The following is a 17,544-nucleotide window of genomic DNA, read 5'->3' as shown; positions in this document are numbered from 1 at the left end:
GACAGAAAGGTCTTGAAAAGATGTTCTTTGTGGGCTTTAGAATAAGAAACCCTGAACATTCAAAACTGTAGGTTTTTTTTTTTTTTTTTTTTTTTGTACTGAGATAAAAAAACAGTAGAAAATTTTGATTGAATGGATCAGATTCATCTTGACAGTGAAGTTCAGTGGTTCCTCAATTTCTATGCTCTGAGATATATCAAGCTGTCTCTTTGTTTGGATATCTGATCAGATTGTTGCAAAACTCACCCTAATTAATGTAGCTTTGCTAGTGTGAAGGTTATTCATAAAGGTCTCGTCTTTGCTATAACACCTAAGAGAAATAGCAAAGGGATTAATTACAAATAAGAACAAAAGGGCATACTTTATATAGTATTTTCTCTTAAAATAGAAAGCTATGCATTTTGTCAGTTTCTTGAGGGAAATACAAATAAAAACAAAGCATTTGTTATCTGCCCTAAACCCACATCAGTGACAATATTTACATTTAATTAAATGAAGGCAAAACAATTTCAGGAATGTATTAGAGCTGAGGTGTGGTAAGTAGAAATGACAATTAGGAATACAAGTGTAAACATGGTCAATCCATGGTCTTGGGATGATAATAATGGTCAGTACAGGCTCATCAGCTCTACCACAAGCTACTCTACTGGAAGCTATTGATAATTGGCAAGGCCATCTGTGTGGGGGGGGGGGGGCTTGTGAAGTACATGAGAAATTTCTTCTTTCGGTTTAATTTCTCCATAAGTCTAAGTCTGCTATAACAAGTAACATTATATAAAGAATCTGCCAACTAAAAAGAAAAGCCAGAGATGATTAAATTAGCAGTCCATAATTATTCACGATTTATTTGACTTGAAAATTAAAATACTTCACCCACCATAATTTATTTTGTAGAACTGCATGCAGACAAAATATAAATTAAATGTTGACAATTATTGGAGCAACGTATTGAATTAAAATAAATTTAGAATCACTGCAGTATTCATCGTTTTGTTTTGAATAGTTAAAACTGTGCTGTTCACATGTGTGCATGTATAATATTTCAACTTTATAAGTCTAGAAAAGCAGATGTCTTACTGCTTACTCTGCTTTCAGGACCTGGTCCTCCTTTATTCATATATGTATATCCATGGCTACTTTGTATGCACTGGAATATAGCTGTATGTATATTGATAATGTATACATACAAGTCTATTCCCACTATAGTAGTTTTACCTTAATGATATAGTTATATAGAATCATAAAGACATATTAGTTTTTTATAGATCTACCTAAACACTCAATCTCTGTCTATACCACTTTACTGACATTTAAGTATCTGCTATACAATATTATTGGTAGAAATGGGGTTTAGAATTTGAACTATGCTTTAGGAAAATATTCTTGCAGTTAATAGGAACATATTTAAATATTTTCTGTTGAAATTCTTCTTGGTATTACTTGTTATATAGATATCTGACAGCAATAGGATCTCTCTCAGCCCAGATAAGCTTGACCCATGGACTAAGGTACCAGAGAATCGGTGGTCATCAAATGTTAAACTGAGACTGTGGTTCTCAAGTTTTCTATCTTATGGTTATATAGGAATTTTAATCGAGCAACATGGCAACTCTGCCAAGGGATTACATCCAAAGATATGATTGGACTCAAATGCAAACACACCCCACACCTTTAATCTCTCTGGCTGGAATAGAGACACACTCTTATTTTTACACAGTTAATCATATGTCTAACTTCCATGAGAGCAGACAGAAAAGGGAGGCTACTAAAAGAGCAGAGCAGTGAGAGAGGAGAGAGAGAGAAAGAGAGAGAGAGAGAGAGAGAGAGAGAGAGAGAGAGAGAGAGAGAGAGAGAGAGAGAGACAGAGAGAGAGAGACAGAGAGAGAGAGACAGAGAGAGACAGAGAGAGACAGAGAGAGAGAGAGATACATTCAGTTCAGTCCAGGTAGGTTCTATTCAGTTCAATTCAGTTGGGATCAGTTCAGTTCAATACACTTTAGCTGAGTGAGTGCATTTGTGCTTATAAGTTCTAAGCAGTTCCTGAAGTTCAGGGCATTTTTCAAAGCAGAACAATTCAGTCAGAAGGGAGAGAAGTCAATTGAATCCTTTAGGTTGGAGAGGATTGTGAGTCACACCAACTGAGTGATACCAGCCAACAAGAGTTCAGAAAGAGCTAGGAAGGGTGAGTTAAATCAGAGGCTAAAACATTTTAGGCCTAAGATAGCAGATGGAGGGTAGATGCTAAAGCTTTCAAGGTCCAGGCTTGCAGAAGATTAGATTGTACAGAGGCTAGAAGCTTCCAGACCCAGGCATAGGGAAGGTTAGATAGGAAAGCTTTGGGCTTTGCCAGCGCCATGTACTTGAAAAGCATGGGTACAGCTCTGATATCATCCCTTCATCTAAGGAGATAATAGCAACATTTACATTTGCACATGATCACTACTAATGATGTGGACAAAAGAAGAGAGAGTAAGAAAAAGAAGTATAATTTTGTCAAAGCAGGTAAATCTAAGACTTTCATGGCAGGAGTGGTCTTAGTTTGGGATCAGATTATAAATATTCTTTTAAGAATTATAGCAGGAATTAGACAAAACATGAGGTGATTTTCATTAACAATGGCTTATTCCCCATATTGAACTTGAGTTGGAAGAACCAAATCTGGTCTCAAAATGAGGGCCATAATCAAAGGAACCAGAGCAGCTGAGAAAGCTGTTTATTGGTGGGCTGAGCTTTAAAACCAGATGATAGCTTAAGAGAACATTTTGAGAACAGAACACACTTACAGACTATGTTGTTATGAGAGATCCTCAAACAAAACGTCCCAGGGGCTTTGGTTTTGTGACCTACTCTTGTGTATAAGAGGTATATGCTGCAATGTGTGCTTGGCCACAAAAGATTAATGGGCCTGTGGTGGAAACAAAGAGAGCTGTTACTACAGAGGATTCTGTGAAGCCTGGTGCCCATTTAATGGTGAAGAAAAATTTTGTTGGTGGTATTATAGAGGATACAGAAGAGTATAATCTGAGAGACTACTTTGAAAAGTATGGCAAGATTGAAACCATAACAGTTATGAAAGACAGGTAGAGTGAGAATAAGAGAGGCTTTGTAACTTTTGATGGTCATGACACAGTTAATAAAATTGTTCAGAAATTCCAAACTATTAATGGAAATAATTGTGAAGTGAAAAAGGCCCTTTCTTAATAATTGTGAAGGTGGATCTGTCAACATGGGTTGTGAAAGAAACTTTGGAAGTGGTAGAAGAAACTTTGGAGGTGGTGGAAGAAACTTTGGTGGTGGTGGAGGAAACTTTGGGAAGAGGAGGCTGTGGTGGTGAGGTGGAGGCAGCTGAGGTAGTTATGGAGGTGGTGATGGTGAATATAATGGATTTGGAGGTGATGGTGGCAACTATGGTGGTTGTCCTGGTTACAGTGGTAGAGGAGGTTATGGAGGTGGGGGACCAGGATATGGAAACCAAGGGGTGGATCTGGTGGTGGAGGAGGAAGATATGGTGGTTATAATGAAGGAGGAAAGTTTGGTGGTGGTGGGAACTGTAATTACTTTGGAAATTATAATGCCCAGCAACAATCAAATTATGGACCCATGAAGGGGCAGTTTTGGTGGAAGAAGCCCAGGCAGTCCCTGTGGAGGTGGCTATGGATCTGGAGGTGGAAGTGGTGGATATGGTAGAAGGTTTAAAATGAAACAGAAACGGGCTACAGTTCTTAGCAGGAGAGAGAGGATGGTTGTCAGGAAAGCTGCAGGTTACGCTGAGACAGTCATCCCAAATGCATTAGAGGAACTGTAAAATTCTGCCACAGGAGGAATGATGATCCGCAGTCAGAAAAGTTACTGCAGCTTAAACAGGAAACCCTTCTTGTTCAGGACGGTCACAGCCACAGTTTGCAAAAAGGGCAGCTATTGATTAATGCAAAGTAGTGTTAGTTAGATATACATTCCTGAGATCTTTCATCTGTTGTAGCTTTGTCTTCTTCTTCTCACTATGTATACCACCCTGTAAATTGTGGTAGTGGTGCCGGGAATAAAATGTTAAGAAATTGTTTGCCTTTCAGAGGAAAAAAAAAAAAAAGAATGGCTGATTCTCTAGACCTACTACAGATCAAGATAATGGGTTCTCACAGTACAAGTATTTCTCTCTGGCTCTTCTAAAGAGATATGGGCTGCTCACCTAATTGAGGTTGTGGTCTCACATCAGAGTCACCCCTGGTTATTCTCTTTCTTGACCTAGGCTTACTTGACATGGATGAAACTTGACTGGGAATGGGGAGGAGCACCTGTAACACCCTGAGAAGCTGAGCTGGAAGAATTTTGCATTCCACAGAAGCCTTGGATACATGACAAGACTGTTACAATTTTTGTCAAAATTATGAAATGCTGCTGAATGATAGCAGCATATACTTTTAATCCCACCACTCAGGAAGCATAGGCAGGTAAATTTCTATGAGTTGGAGAACAGCTGGTCTACAAAGAGAGTTCTAGGATAGCCAAGTCTACACAGAAAAACCCCAAAGCAAATACACACACACACACACACACACACACACACACATGTGCAATGCAAAAGCAAAACTCATTGTAAGAAAAATAGTAATTGGAGCAATGTTAAAAAGACACAATACCCACCAGATTCACTTTATCTAGGATGAGAGGAATAGTGTTTGCTTTCCTTATTTCCCATTCCTGCTGGCTATTGGCAATGCTGAATAATAAAAAACTGTGGTCACAGGTTTAAGGAGAGAGCTTAGGTTTACTAAGTTGTTCTTTGATTATGATCAGAAAACAACACTGAGTGGTCATTTGTCATGACAAAGCTGTCTGCCAATGGTTGAAGTGGAAATTTCTGGTTTCTGTAACTACTCAATTGTGTCATGTGATGGTGATACTTTTCTGGAAGCTGTCTTGGGAGTGGGCATGCAATGCTTTGCTGAAACAGATGTGAGAGGGCATGTGATATTTTGCTGGAGTGGACATTGAGAGGGTGCATGCTGTTTGGAAAGAGTATAAATAGAACCTCATAAACAGTAAGAGGTTGTTTTTGCATTGCTATGCCTTGCAAGACTTTGTCTTCACTGGTCTTCACTTCATAGAGAAGAATAAACCAAAGAACTTCTCCTGGTATAATGACTGATTCTTGGTAGTTCAGCTGACTCTTGCTAATTTGGAGGAGCTTTGTGATTTCTGCTGGATCAACCCATGGCTACTGATTCATATTTTGTGTTTGGTACTGGACTATACTTCTAGCATCCAGATGACCCAGAGTGGAATTTCTCCAAAGAGCTACTTCTAAACAGGTCTACAACTCCCTTTTCCTATAACCCTCCTCCTACCTAAGATTGGTAGGCTAGAAGGGATTTGAAGTGTTCTAGAACACTAAAATAAAATAGGTTTTGAAAAATCTAAGCCTATAGATGGTAAATAGATAAAAACAAGTATGCAGTCAGTAAGAGTTTTAAAAGTATGAGATTTAGGTATCTTAGGACTTTTCCTCAAAGTAAAGATATTAGCAGATTGCATTTTGCCTAGCATGTGTGAAGAGCAGGAGATGCTCTGCTTGGAGAGACAGACTCAGCACATGCTAAGACCTTTTTCTCATCGTGGAAATCTTTATGAAAACACTCGTCTCTCCTGAGGGAAGGCTGTTAAAGCCACTTGTTGAAGACCTTGTTCCAGCCAAGAGACAGAGCCAGTCCATCACCATCAGGACTCACTGCCTGGCCGCACACTGCACAGCACCCAGAGGAGCCTCAGGAGTGCTCTCCCACCTGAGCCCATGGGTGAGTCCCCACTTCTTCTCCATTGACTATTCCGGGAGAGACTGCCAGGAACTCTCAGGGTGCCGGTAGCGCTATACTAACTGGGATGGTCTGTTTTAGTCCAGAGATGAAGCTGGGACACTGCCATCAGGACTTCTTGCCTGCCCACAGAAAGCCGAACACCCAGGGGCAATCTCCATCCTGAGCCCACAGGCACACAGACCCACAGGAGAGACAAGCTCCAGTCAGAGCTAAGACATATATTTTCTTGTGTATACATGAAATCCAAATGTTGCTTTTATTAAGCTCTAAACATTCTTTGTAACACTTGAGAGACGTTAACTAGTTGCCTTTCCTGAAAGTGCACACTGTCTTTGACTCTGGAGTATAATGCTCCAGGGGATGCTGACCACACCCAACTCCTTATTCTATGCTACCATAAAACTCAGCCCTGGGACTCAGTGGAACTGCATTGGAGGGTGATACTTAGTTCATTATGATCTGTTTTCAGTACAGGAACATCTCCAATAAATTCTACTTTATGATTCTTTTCTCTTTAAAGTACTTATAAAGTAGAGGAAAAGAAGCATTTTAACCATTGACCAAAGAGCACACATGAAGAGACCCATGGCCCCAGCTACATATGTAGCAGAGGATTGTTTTATCTGGAATCAATGAGAGGAGAGGCCCCTGGTCCTGTGACTGCTCAATGCACAGGGGAATGCCAGGGTGATGAGGATGGAATGGGTGGTTTGATGGGGGAGCACCATCATAGAGCTGGGGGGGGAGGGTTAGGGGTTTTCAAAGGGGAAAACAGGAAAAAGGATAACATTTGATATGTAAATAAATAAGATATCTAATTTTTTTTAAAGAAGACCAGAAGTGTCACCAACCTGGACCCCAGATATTTCTCAGACACTGAGTCACCAACCAGGCAGCATATCCTAGCTGGTACAAGGTTCTGACACATATATAGCAGAGGATTGCCTGGTATGCCCTAGTAAAAGAAGATGTACTTAACCCACAAGAGACTCTAGGCCCCAAGGAGTGGGGAAGTTTGGAGGAGAGGGGTGGGTTGGAGTCGGGGAGTGGGGTGGGGTGGGAGGGTGGGGACATCTTCTTGGAGATGGAGGAGAAGGAATGGAATGAGGAACTGTCAGAGGACAGACAATAGAGGGGATAGAAATATTAATTTCTTCTCTTTGCCTCCTCTACAACTCCAGCACTGTAGCCATCATAAATGACATGGCAACCATCCAAACCAGAAAGTTCCTGACAAACTGCTTGACTAGGAAACTGATAGTCACTGATATCCTTCATCCTGGGAAGGCAGCAGCATCAAAGATAGAAAAACGGAACAAGCTGGCCAAAATGTTTAAAACCACACCAGATGTCATCTTTGTATTTGGATTCAGAACCCACTTCTGTAGTGGCAAGAAAACTGGCTTTCGCATGATCTATGATGTTTCTAGATTGTTCAAAGAAAAATGAGCCTAAACACAGACTTGCAATACATGGCCTTCATGAGAAGAAAAAGACCTCCCAGAAACAGAAAGAAACTCAAGAACAGAATGAAGAAGGTCAGGGGGACTTCGAAGGCCAATGTTGGTGCTGCCAAAATGAGTGTATATTGGATATAGCCAAAGGAATAGATCTGTGGTGACTTGATTTATCTATGATGTACAGATTCCTGAGAGGACTAAAGAACTAAAAATGTTCTATAAAAAAATTCTTAAATTTTATTAGGAAAAGTGTTTTGCACTAAAATCAGCTATCTTTTAACTAGGTGAATCTATCACTTTCTTCAAATAAAATAGCTGTAATAAAAATGTATTTCTCTTTGAAAAAGTTTTTAAATCTTTTATTTTAATTAAAGTTACAGAGAAAATCATTAAATACAAACATCTATACTCTGTACAAATACTTAAAAAGGTAAGTGAAGGAAAAAGAAAAGAAATCCAATTAAATTGCATCAAATCTTTGCCTTAATGTTTAATTATTGGGAAAGTTTTTTAAACTACTTTCAACTATAGATGCCTGAAAGAAAGGAATAAAATTAATGAATAAAATTAATGCACTTTAAGGAAAAACATGATTATGTTTTACATTTTGAGAAAAATGACTGTATGATCAATATACACTTAAATAGAAATAACCATATAATGAATTATTTTCCATTTTTTAAAAAATTATTTATCAAAGCTCAAAAATATGTGAGTGCTTCCTAACATATCATAAATACATCTTTAGTTTTATGATATGTATATCCGTAAGATGCAATATAACTTGATAATGTTTTATTAAACATTTTATAATAATTTTTCACTGGATATGTTCCCATTTGATAGAATAGTCTTTTCCATTTGAGCTCATACTAAATGGAAAAATTAACCTCAAACTTGTACCAGTAAGGAATTATTTAACAATAGAAATGTTCATACTTATGTGTAAACATCATGCAGAGCATTTATAATTTAAATATGCTCACATGGAGGTTCCTCCTGGCGTGGACTTCTTCCCTCTCATGTTGTATAAATTAGCAAGCCTCTGGAGCATGTGGGAACCTAACCACAGGCCACAAATCACACTTTGGCAAACAACAGTTGATGGTACATGAAGAGGAAAATCTTCTAAAAAATAAAAAGCAGATATAGCGGGAATGTTGGCCTTGGCTTGACATGTCTAGCTTCCCACCTAGTTACAGTGCCAGCCAGCAAGGTGGAAATGAGAGCATTTGAATCCAGGTACTCTCAGCTCAGTGTGTGTGTGTGTGTGTGTGTGTGTGTGGGTGTGTGTGGTTATTGACTTTTGTTTTTGTTTGTTTGATTGCTTTAACCTTTGAGTTTTTGTTTTTGTTTTTTTTAATTTAATACAGGTTTTACTTTGTTTATATTTTTGCTTTTATTTTTGTTCTTTTACCTGTTTTTATTTATACATGTTTCCTCAGGATGACAGATATTGCACAGTCAAAAACGGTCTTAATTGAAATGAGAAAATTCTGGCAATTTAAATACATTAGTGGTAAATTATAAAGACAGTTTCTTCTACTAGCAGGTTTATTCATGTTTATTTTTCTATAGATGTAAAACAATAGAATGTGTGGTTTTTAATTTAAATAGACAGTGTGTTTTAGCTCATCAGAAACTCACAAATAATTAGAAGCAGGTCAGACCCTGTCTTGCCTGACTGACAGACAGCTGATGCCTGCTTGACTGGGCACTTTCAGTCTTCCTGGGACTGAAAAGTCACAGGCAAGGTGTCTGTTAGGTGACTGAACCAACTGACAAAACAAGAAGAACTTCTGATCCCTAGAATATACATTAGATAGTACTTTACCTGAAAAAAAAATAGCTGGAGAGTTAGTGGAGGGAACAATACTAGACATCAAGAAGAATGTATTTTACTGAAGAACTCAGGCTGAACAGAGTTCATATTGATGTCTGACTAATGCTGGCACATGCTTTAAATATTTCTTCTTCTGTTGATTTATATTTAAAAATCCCTTCATCCACTGCTACTAAAGGAAATAAATATTAAAAATTATGTATACAGGACACTCACATATCATAAATAAACAGTATAAATATTTAATGTAATATGTAATAAAATGTTTATACTTTATATTAATTTAACAAATTTAAACTAATATGAATATTAAATATTTATATTTTAAACCACTCTACCATAGAATTCCTAATCATACCAATATTTTAATCCTATTGTGGTGGAAAATTCCAAATCTTCCAGGAAAATGGAAAGTGGGAAAAAAAGTTTAAAAAATGGTTAAGTTAAAATATTAGACAGTCAAAGAAAGAGCCAAGCATACTGTTCTGTTAGAACAGGGTTTGGGGACTTTACAATGAATTCATATACTGTTTTGTGCCCTCCTAAACTCATGGTGTGATTACATTGCCTTTTTCACTATACTGCAAAGATGTACTTTAAGAGATAATTAATCATGAGATCATTGTTCTTGTGAATGAGTGGGGTGAGTTGTGGCAGGAGTAAGGCTAAGTGGGAGGTCAGTTTCAGGAGGGGCTGCTTGTCCTGCTTGGGTTGAACCCTTGGCAGTGTTGAAGCAGAGCATGACAGAATTCACTAGACAGTGGCAGCGAGTTCTGAGACTGCTCAGTTGGAGAGCTACATCCCCTATAACTTACATTTAAAGTAAATGGATGGAACTAGAAAATATTGCACTGAGTGCAGTGGCCCACTCTCAGAAAGACAAACACTATGCATTCTCTCTTACTTGTGGGCCTTAGCTCTGCATCTTTGTATATGATTAAAAACCTGGAGTCACTGTAGAAGTCAGGAAAGTGAAAAGGGACACGGGGTGGGGAAAGGGAGATTCAGAGATTGGGATAGTAGAACACAGGTGCTGTAAATGAAAAAAGAAGAAAAATTACAAGTTTCAGGGGGATGTCTAAGGAAGGAGAGGGAAGCAGAGAGAAGGATAAAGAACACTAAGTATCCCTTGTGAGAAGAGAAAGCAAGTCTCTCCTCGGTGCATCCTACAAATCACAGTAATGATCAGCAAGGCTACAGTTGTGGTACCCGTATATTGGAGATAACAAATAGCTGTGCATATGGACTGAAGGTCTGCTCAAGAGGAAAGAATTTATCCCAGATGCTGTAAGCAAAGTTAATTGCTTGTGCCTGGTGAGGTCAAAGACCCAAATGGAAGAACATGTGGAAACCCACTACTGCAATTCTCCTAAATCAGTATGATTACCTGTTGCATTCTAAACACATTGTATTCACAGATAAGTGTAGCTCTCAGGACTCATCAAGAGAAATGGAGTCCTGATGGAGACAATCACAGAAATCAAGAACTGGTCGAATGGAGACAGAGTGATGAGGGATACCCACTTTCAGATGATATATCTACAGCCAAACACCCACAGAAGGCCTAGAGAAACATCAGGAAGGAAGAATGGAGATATTATAAGACAGAAAGGACCAGAACGTCTGTGTGAGATTTTGTATTATTTGTATAACATAGTTGCTTTCATGAAATCTTAGCAATACCCTAAGCAAGACCCTCACAATGATACCAGTTGACATATCGCCATGAATAGAGGAACTCTCACAATACCCTGCCCCTAGAAAAAGAGGTACAGATGGCTGCTGAGAGAAGACAAATAAGTCTTTTCTAGGAATGGCCCCTTCTGACGGGTTATTTGATCCCAAAAGATCATCCCTTAAACCATACATATGATCAATGTTAAATGTATTTACCAGGTTCTGTGTATGTGCATGTTATAAATTTTTTAAGTGTTATGGAGTTAAAATAGGGGATATAAGAAGAGTTCAAGGAGCAGCTGTAAAGGAGAAATGATATAAATATAATATTCATTTGTGAAATCCTAAAAATTAAACTTAAAAAATGTACTAAAATTCAAATTAAACTTTCTGTGTTTGCTATTAATTACTCAGGCTCAAGTATTCTGTCATACCAGCGGGGATCATACTTAGTACCAGAAGCAAATATACTTGGCCTTGTGATATCGAAACTTCTTGTTTCACCTTGGAGAATATTTTCCAGTTACCCCCTAAGACATGCTATCTCAGTGACATCCCTTGGGTTTGTTTGTAGGAAATAATAAGCAGTATTAACAGGAAAGGGGACGAATTTCCTTTATGCTTCATACTGACTGATCAAATAAAAGTGATTAGAAAAAGCAGAAATCTGCAGAGTAGTCAGCACTCCTTCCTCAGAAGTATTCAGCTATTGTTTTAATTTTCCAGGTGTCTTGCAATTGTCACTCGCTATAGTTTCATTTCTTGGTTTTTGAGGTATACGAAGTTTTCTTACTTTATTTTTTTCTGAAGAATTGAAACCTATAGGTATAGAAGGCACTACAAATCTCCCTTCAAAATAAAATGTACAGAATGTCTTTAGAATTCTAACAGAGTGGTTCTCCCAGGTTATTAATATGTTTTGTACATCATTAAAACAGACACATCTGCAGCACTCCCCCTCTCATCAGCATCTGACTCACTGATTTACTTTGAGGATTGAGCATCTGTCCCACCTGTGAAAACACAAGTTTCCCCAAAATGTTGATTTCTGCTTAAAAGCTGGTTTCCTCACTAAATGTGTTGGTTAATGTGTTAGCTGATGTGTGGGTGGGTTATTACATTCATGTTCCAGAACATAGCTGCTAAAACCCAAGTCTGAATAATAAACTGTCTTATGGATATTCCTTCGAGTCTAAATGGTGTTTTATGACAAAGGAGGATACATTCAACTCCAGCGACCCCACAGCCATCCTTGTGCAATAATGAAGTGTACAAAAATGCTTCCTGAACCCACAGTCATGCTAACAACATGGTGCAGTGAAGGGAGGTGCTTGCTGTCTCATGTAAAGTTAACTGAACCATACACTGCAGGTGGAAGGCTCATAAAGTTAATATTTACTCCTTGGTTGGGAGTCTCTGGGACTCCATGGTCCAAGTTTGTTGACACAGTTGATCTTCCTATGGGGTTATCATCCCCTTCAGTTCCTTCCTTCAATCCTTCTCCTAACTCTTCTGTAGGAGTCAGTCCAGTGATTGGTGGCGTTTGCATCTGTCTCAGTCAGCTGCTGGTAGAGGTTGACAATCCTAGGTTCTTGTATGAAAGCACATCTTAGCATCAGTAGTAAAATCAGGGTTTGGTGTCATTCTGTGGAGTGGATCCAAAGTTGGGCCAATCACTGGCATTCCATTCCTTCACTCTCTGCTCCATTTTTGTCCCTGTATTTCTTTTAGCCAGGAACAATTCTTGGTCAAAAATTTGAAGGTGGGTGGGTATCCCCATCCCTCCACTGGAGGTGCTAACTACTGGAGGTGATCTCTTCAGGTTCCATCTGATCACTGTTTCGCATTTTTGCTAAGATCACCCAAATTGTGTGCTGGGCACTTCTCTTATCCCAGGACTCTGGGATTTTCTACACGTTTCTCTCACCTTGCTCACTCCTAGCAGTTGCATATTTCCATCCATTCACCTGGTCCTCTGGGCTTCTCTCCTGTCTTCCCCCATATTTGACCCTTCCCTCTTTTCCTAGTCCCTCCTCCAGGAGCTCACATAAACTAAGCCACCAATCAAAGAGCATACATAGACTGTCTGAGGCCCTGGCACTTATGTAGCAGAAGACTGCCTTGTCTGGTCTTAGTGGGATAGGATATACCTAATCCTAATCCTGTAAAGATTTGATGCTTCAGAAAAGGGGGATGCTGGGCAGCAAACACACTCTTAGAAGGGAAGGAGAAAGGGGATGGGGTAGAGCACTTGGGAGTAGGGGTGGGACCAGGAGGGTAAAAACTTAGCAACTAATAATCATCTTTTGACTATCATTTTTCCTAAACAGCCTTTTCATGTCATCATTGATAATTGCACTAGTTTCATTTTCATAGAATGGTCATATTTAATACTTTTCTTAAGAGGAGAGCAAAAGAAAAAATAGGAAAGGAAGGAAGGAAAGAAAGAAGATATAATGAAGGGTGGGGAAAGAAAGGCAGAAGGAAGGGGGGGGTCTCTGACTCCTGAAGTTCTCATCCTCCAAGTCTCTTTCTTCTAGCTTGTTCCTTTAGTTTCGTCCTTTGGTTCTCTCCTTCAAATTTGAATTTAAACTATTCATACAAAAGCGATTAACACATTTTACCTTTCATATTAAAATGCCAATGGCTGTAACTGCAGTATGCCTTTCCTTAAATAGTACAAACCACTGACCCCATCTCATAAATGTGTTCTCACTTGTGTGTTATATCACAGGCTGCAGTTCTTTCTTTCATCTGATAGGTGGCCTTCCTCCACCTTTGCTTCCTCTTGCTTCCAAATATCAGAAAACCCTGGTTTCTCTGCAAAATTAGCAACACTTTATCTCTTTGACATAAATTTTACTTTATCATTTATTCATCTAAATTATAAGAAAAATCAAAAGCAATTAGAAAGCCTTTAAGGTAATTAGAGTGGTTGACTGTTAATTACCTTAATTGTGCAACTTATGAACTTTGAGGCAGTACCTGCTTAGATGTGAAACTAAACGAGGGAAGTTTATTAATTTTAATGCTGCTGCACCTAATTCATGAGAACTCCGACATTGTTCTTTAGCTATTTATTAAGATAAGTGTAGGTGAAAGACAGAGAAATATCTCCTCTCTCATACCTCCAATCTTTGTCAGTAACTATATTATTTTTCCAAAGAACACACTTTTAGCTCAGGTTATTATTTCTCTAAAATGTTATCATAGTTGTAATATGAAAGAACACGTTCCTCCCACATTACCTGTAGATATAAAGAAGCCAAAAAATAAAATAAAATAAAATCAGGTAGGATGTCACCAGTTTCAAGTGTTGTATAGATTCAAAGATTATATCATTAAGAATTCATCAGATAGATGACAGCTGAAGAAAATTTGATACTCCTATATTAAAGTAGTTTTTTTTTTAATCTAAGCCTATACCTATCTGTCCATAGGAGTAGAATACTTGGCATAGTACCAGGGCTCACTGCTTACTGCTCACTGCTATAGGCTTGGGAATGTGAGAACCTCAGAAATTGACAGGAAGTCCACCTTTATAATTAGCACCTTGATTCATACTCACCTAGTCTCCCTGTGGCAACTCCACATTACACAGCACCCGAAAACAAAAGGACACTCTACCATTGCCTAGTCCCTGACTGCACTTTGCCTTCATGCGCACACTAGTGTGATCACATGCACACCCGGTCCCACAGGAATTTACAGACACTCACTCTAACAGACTCCTACCTATTAGTGCTGTGCAGTTCTCCCAGGCCCTCCTGAAGCTCTGTGAAACTAAGTGGTGCCACCAACATAGATGCAGCTTAGTGTCCACAGAGCACATAAATCAACACAAATGGTACAAGTAAAACCTAGGATGGACCACTAGGTGAAAATATCTTACTGCAGAATGTGTCCTAAAAACGACCTGCCAAATGCACAAATAACTTTGTACTGTAAGAGTCATGAGGAAATGTGGTGCAGCACAGGTAGGCAACTCTCTTTAGAAGGACAATAACCACCTAGCAACAAATCAGAAGGAAGATATCAGTAGACTTCCTGACAAATAATTCAAAATATAGATTTTAGGGAAACTCAGAAGGATTGTTTTTAAAAAGTCAGCTTGATGGAATACTGAGAGGGTTCCTTATGAAATGAGTAGGAAGTCAGCAAAGAGATGGAAAGGGGAGAAAAAGGAGGTAAACAGAAATCCCTCAACTGAATAGCTCAATAAATATCCGTAAAAGCACAGTTAAGAGCCTCAGTACAAAATGAGGCAGACAGAAGAAAAAAAAAAAAAAACTAAGGAGAAAAAAAAAAACAATTTTCTAAACTTGAAGATGGGTATTTTAAAATAACCCAGTAGGATAGGAAAAGAAAAAAAAATAAAAGGGAAAAATAGTCATGGAAATTCAGAAGAAAGCCTCTAAGTTTTGTAGTGTGCCTATAAGGGATCAACTTCATACATTTTAGATACTCTAAAGAGGAAGAGAATGGGAGAGGCAGAGACAGAGACGTTATGTAATAATGATGGAACACTTGGCAAACACAGGGAAAATAAGGATACTACATTCAGACAGCTAAAAAAAAAAAATCTTCAATAAAGTAATCTCCTCTCAGAAATACTATAAACTGTCAGAAATACAACACACACACACACACACACACACACACACACACACACACACGATCCATAACAAACGTCGTGAAAGAAAAAAAAACACACACACACAAGGAAATTCTCATTATACAAACATCTGACTTCCCAATTGAATTTTTTTTTGGGGAGGGGGGAGGAGAATTACATAGTTTTTTTTTTTTTTTTTTTTTTCAAAATCCTGAAAGAATAAAGAATCGGTCGTGTGCCCTAGGGGAAAACCTAGTATTATTCGGCTAAAAAAATCATAGCAACAAAATGACTCTTAATGACCTTTGACTCTCCTCATATATCAGCACGTTGCTTCACCCTCATCAGAGAGCTTTCCTCTTGCACTATATGGAAATTATAACAAGGGAATGTGCAGATAGGAAGAGATTCTGGAGCAGTCGGCCATAAATGGAATGTCTTAATCAACTTTCTCCCTTAAATATTCAGGAATCTATTCAGATGAGGAAGCAAAAAGACTGCCCCATCAATGGGGAGTAGAACACTCAAAGGAGAACATCCTCTCTAGACGCAACAGAGATTATACACATATGGACTCATAGAGACTGTGGCAACAGACAACATCACCTAAACAAGTTCAAAAAGGACCAAATCCCAGCACTGAGAAAGGTAAGTGGACACAAAGTCCTGCCCCTAACCAAGAAGCTAGTCGTAAATGGAACTTTCTGGGAAAGGGACTATGAGTTTTGTCCAGTGCTGTGCCATTGGGTATAGCAACCACACTTCAGAGCAGGCACATGGGCAAGAGTAGGTGACCAGGACAAAATGTGTTCCGTGATCTTTCTTTGTGTGCTTTCTGTTTTATTTTGACATTTTTATTTTGTTCTTAGTGGTTTACTTGGTTTTACTTTCTCTAGATTGACCACTTTGGCGGACTTTTATTTTGTTTGGCTTGCTTTGATTTGTTTCAGATTTTGATACAAAGAGAGGGACAGAGGGGACAATATAAAGTTGGGTGGCTATGGAAGTGGAGATAGGGGGAAAATATGAAAAAATAAATTATATTAAAATACAATCAAATACTTTTTAAAGTAATCCTTCACTAAACCATGGAAATATAAATGTTTTGATTACAAGAAATAAACTGATCTATAAGAAAACAGAAAATTAGCATCATCAGATATATATGCATATATATATGTATATATAAAATCATGAACACATAAAATTACAAATCTTCCTAACAACACAGACATATAATATTTAGAGACAAATATATCACATCAACAGAGAATATGTCCCAAAATAACAACAAAAAACCACATGGGAAAACAATGAAAAAATAAATCAGAAACAAACAACTAAAATAAAAGATAGAAAAAAAGAGAGGAAACATTTTTATTAACTCATCAATATGCTGAATATAAATTGGTTGTATTATCCAACTGGAAGAAAAAACAGGTGGTATAGATTTATAAAGCCCAAGACTGAGCAAAAGGATGAAAAGATGAAAGCATGTGAGAGGGAATCTAAGAGCAAGAAAGTGACGCTTGTCAAAGTATCTATGACTGCAGACTCATAGCTGAGAAAGAGTCTCATAAAAGTTTCCTGTGACAACTCCCTGCCTCCAAAACAGTAACAGCCTAGACAGAATGTCATAGAAGAGAACGCTTTAAAACTTGGGGTAAGGAAACTGAGTTGTAGCCTTCCACAATTGAGGACCTTTGGTGGGTCAGAAGGATTCAGTTTTCTTTCAGGGTCTGCTGGGAGTTTGACCAGACTCCAGTGAATATGTAAGAAACATAAACTGGACTTGTATCTTTTTTCTTTCGTTGAATTTAGTAGTAGGTGCCCCAAGCATTGGAGGACAGACTGGGAAGAACAGGAGAGGGTATATAATCAGTGTGCATTATGCAAAATTGTTAATCATCAATAAAATATGTTGAAGAAGGAAATTTTGCATAATTAAAAGGAAGACCATTATTAAAAACTGGTAGCTATTATTATTAATTATGGCTGACATTACTAAGATACTGAAACTAAAGGAGACAGGAAAGAAAAGGAAAAAATATGAACTATGTCTCTGATAAAATTCATTCAATATGTTTCAATGAATACTAACAAATTAAATCAATCATCAGAGAAAAGAGATGATCC

The 17,544-nt window shown here is 38.1% G+C and overlaps 1 pseudogene across 1 annotated transcript; it reads left to right on the top strand.

Annotated features, from left to right (window-relative positions):
• Positions 1-2,874: 2,874 nt before the first annotated feature.
• LOC308434371 (small ribosomal subunit protein eS24-like) lies at positions 2,875-7,411 on the top strand (annotated as a pseudogene). The gene is made up of 2 exons: positions 2,875-3,080; positions 6,995-7,411. The product of its transcript is annotated as a small ribosomal subunit protein eS24-like (transcript).
• Positions 7,412-17,544: the final 10,133 nt, after the last annotated feature.

This window comes from Micromys minutus, assembly GCF_963924665.1.
Source record: "Micromys minutus genome assembly, chromosome: 21".
In the NCBI taxonomy this organism is placed as follows: domain Eukaryota; kingdom Metazoa; phylum Chordata; class Mammalia; order Rodentia; family Muridae; genus Micromys; species Micromys minutus.
This window is presented reverse-complemented; position numbering and strand designations above follow the sequence as displayed.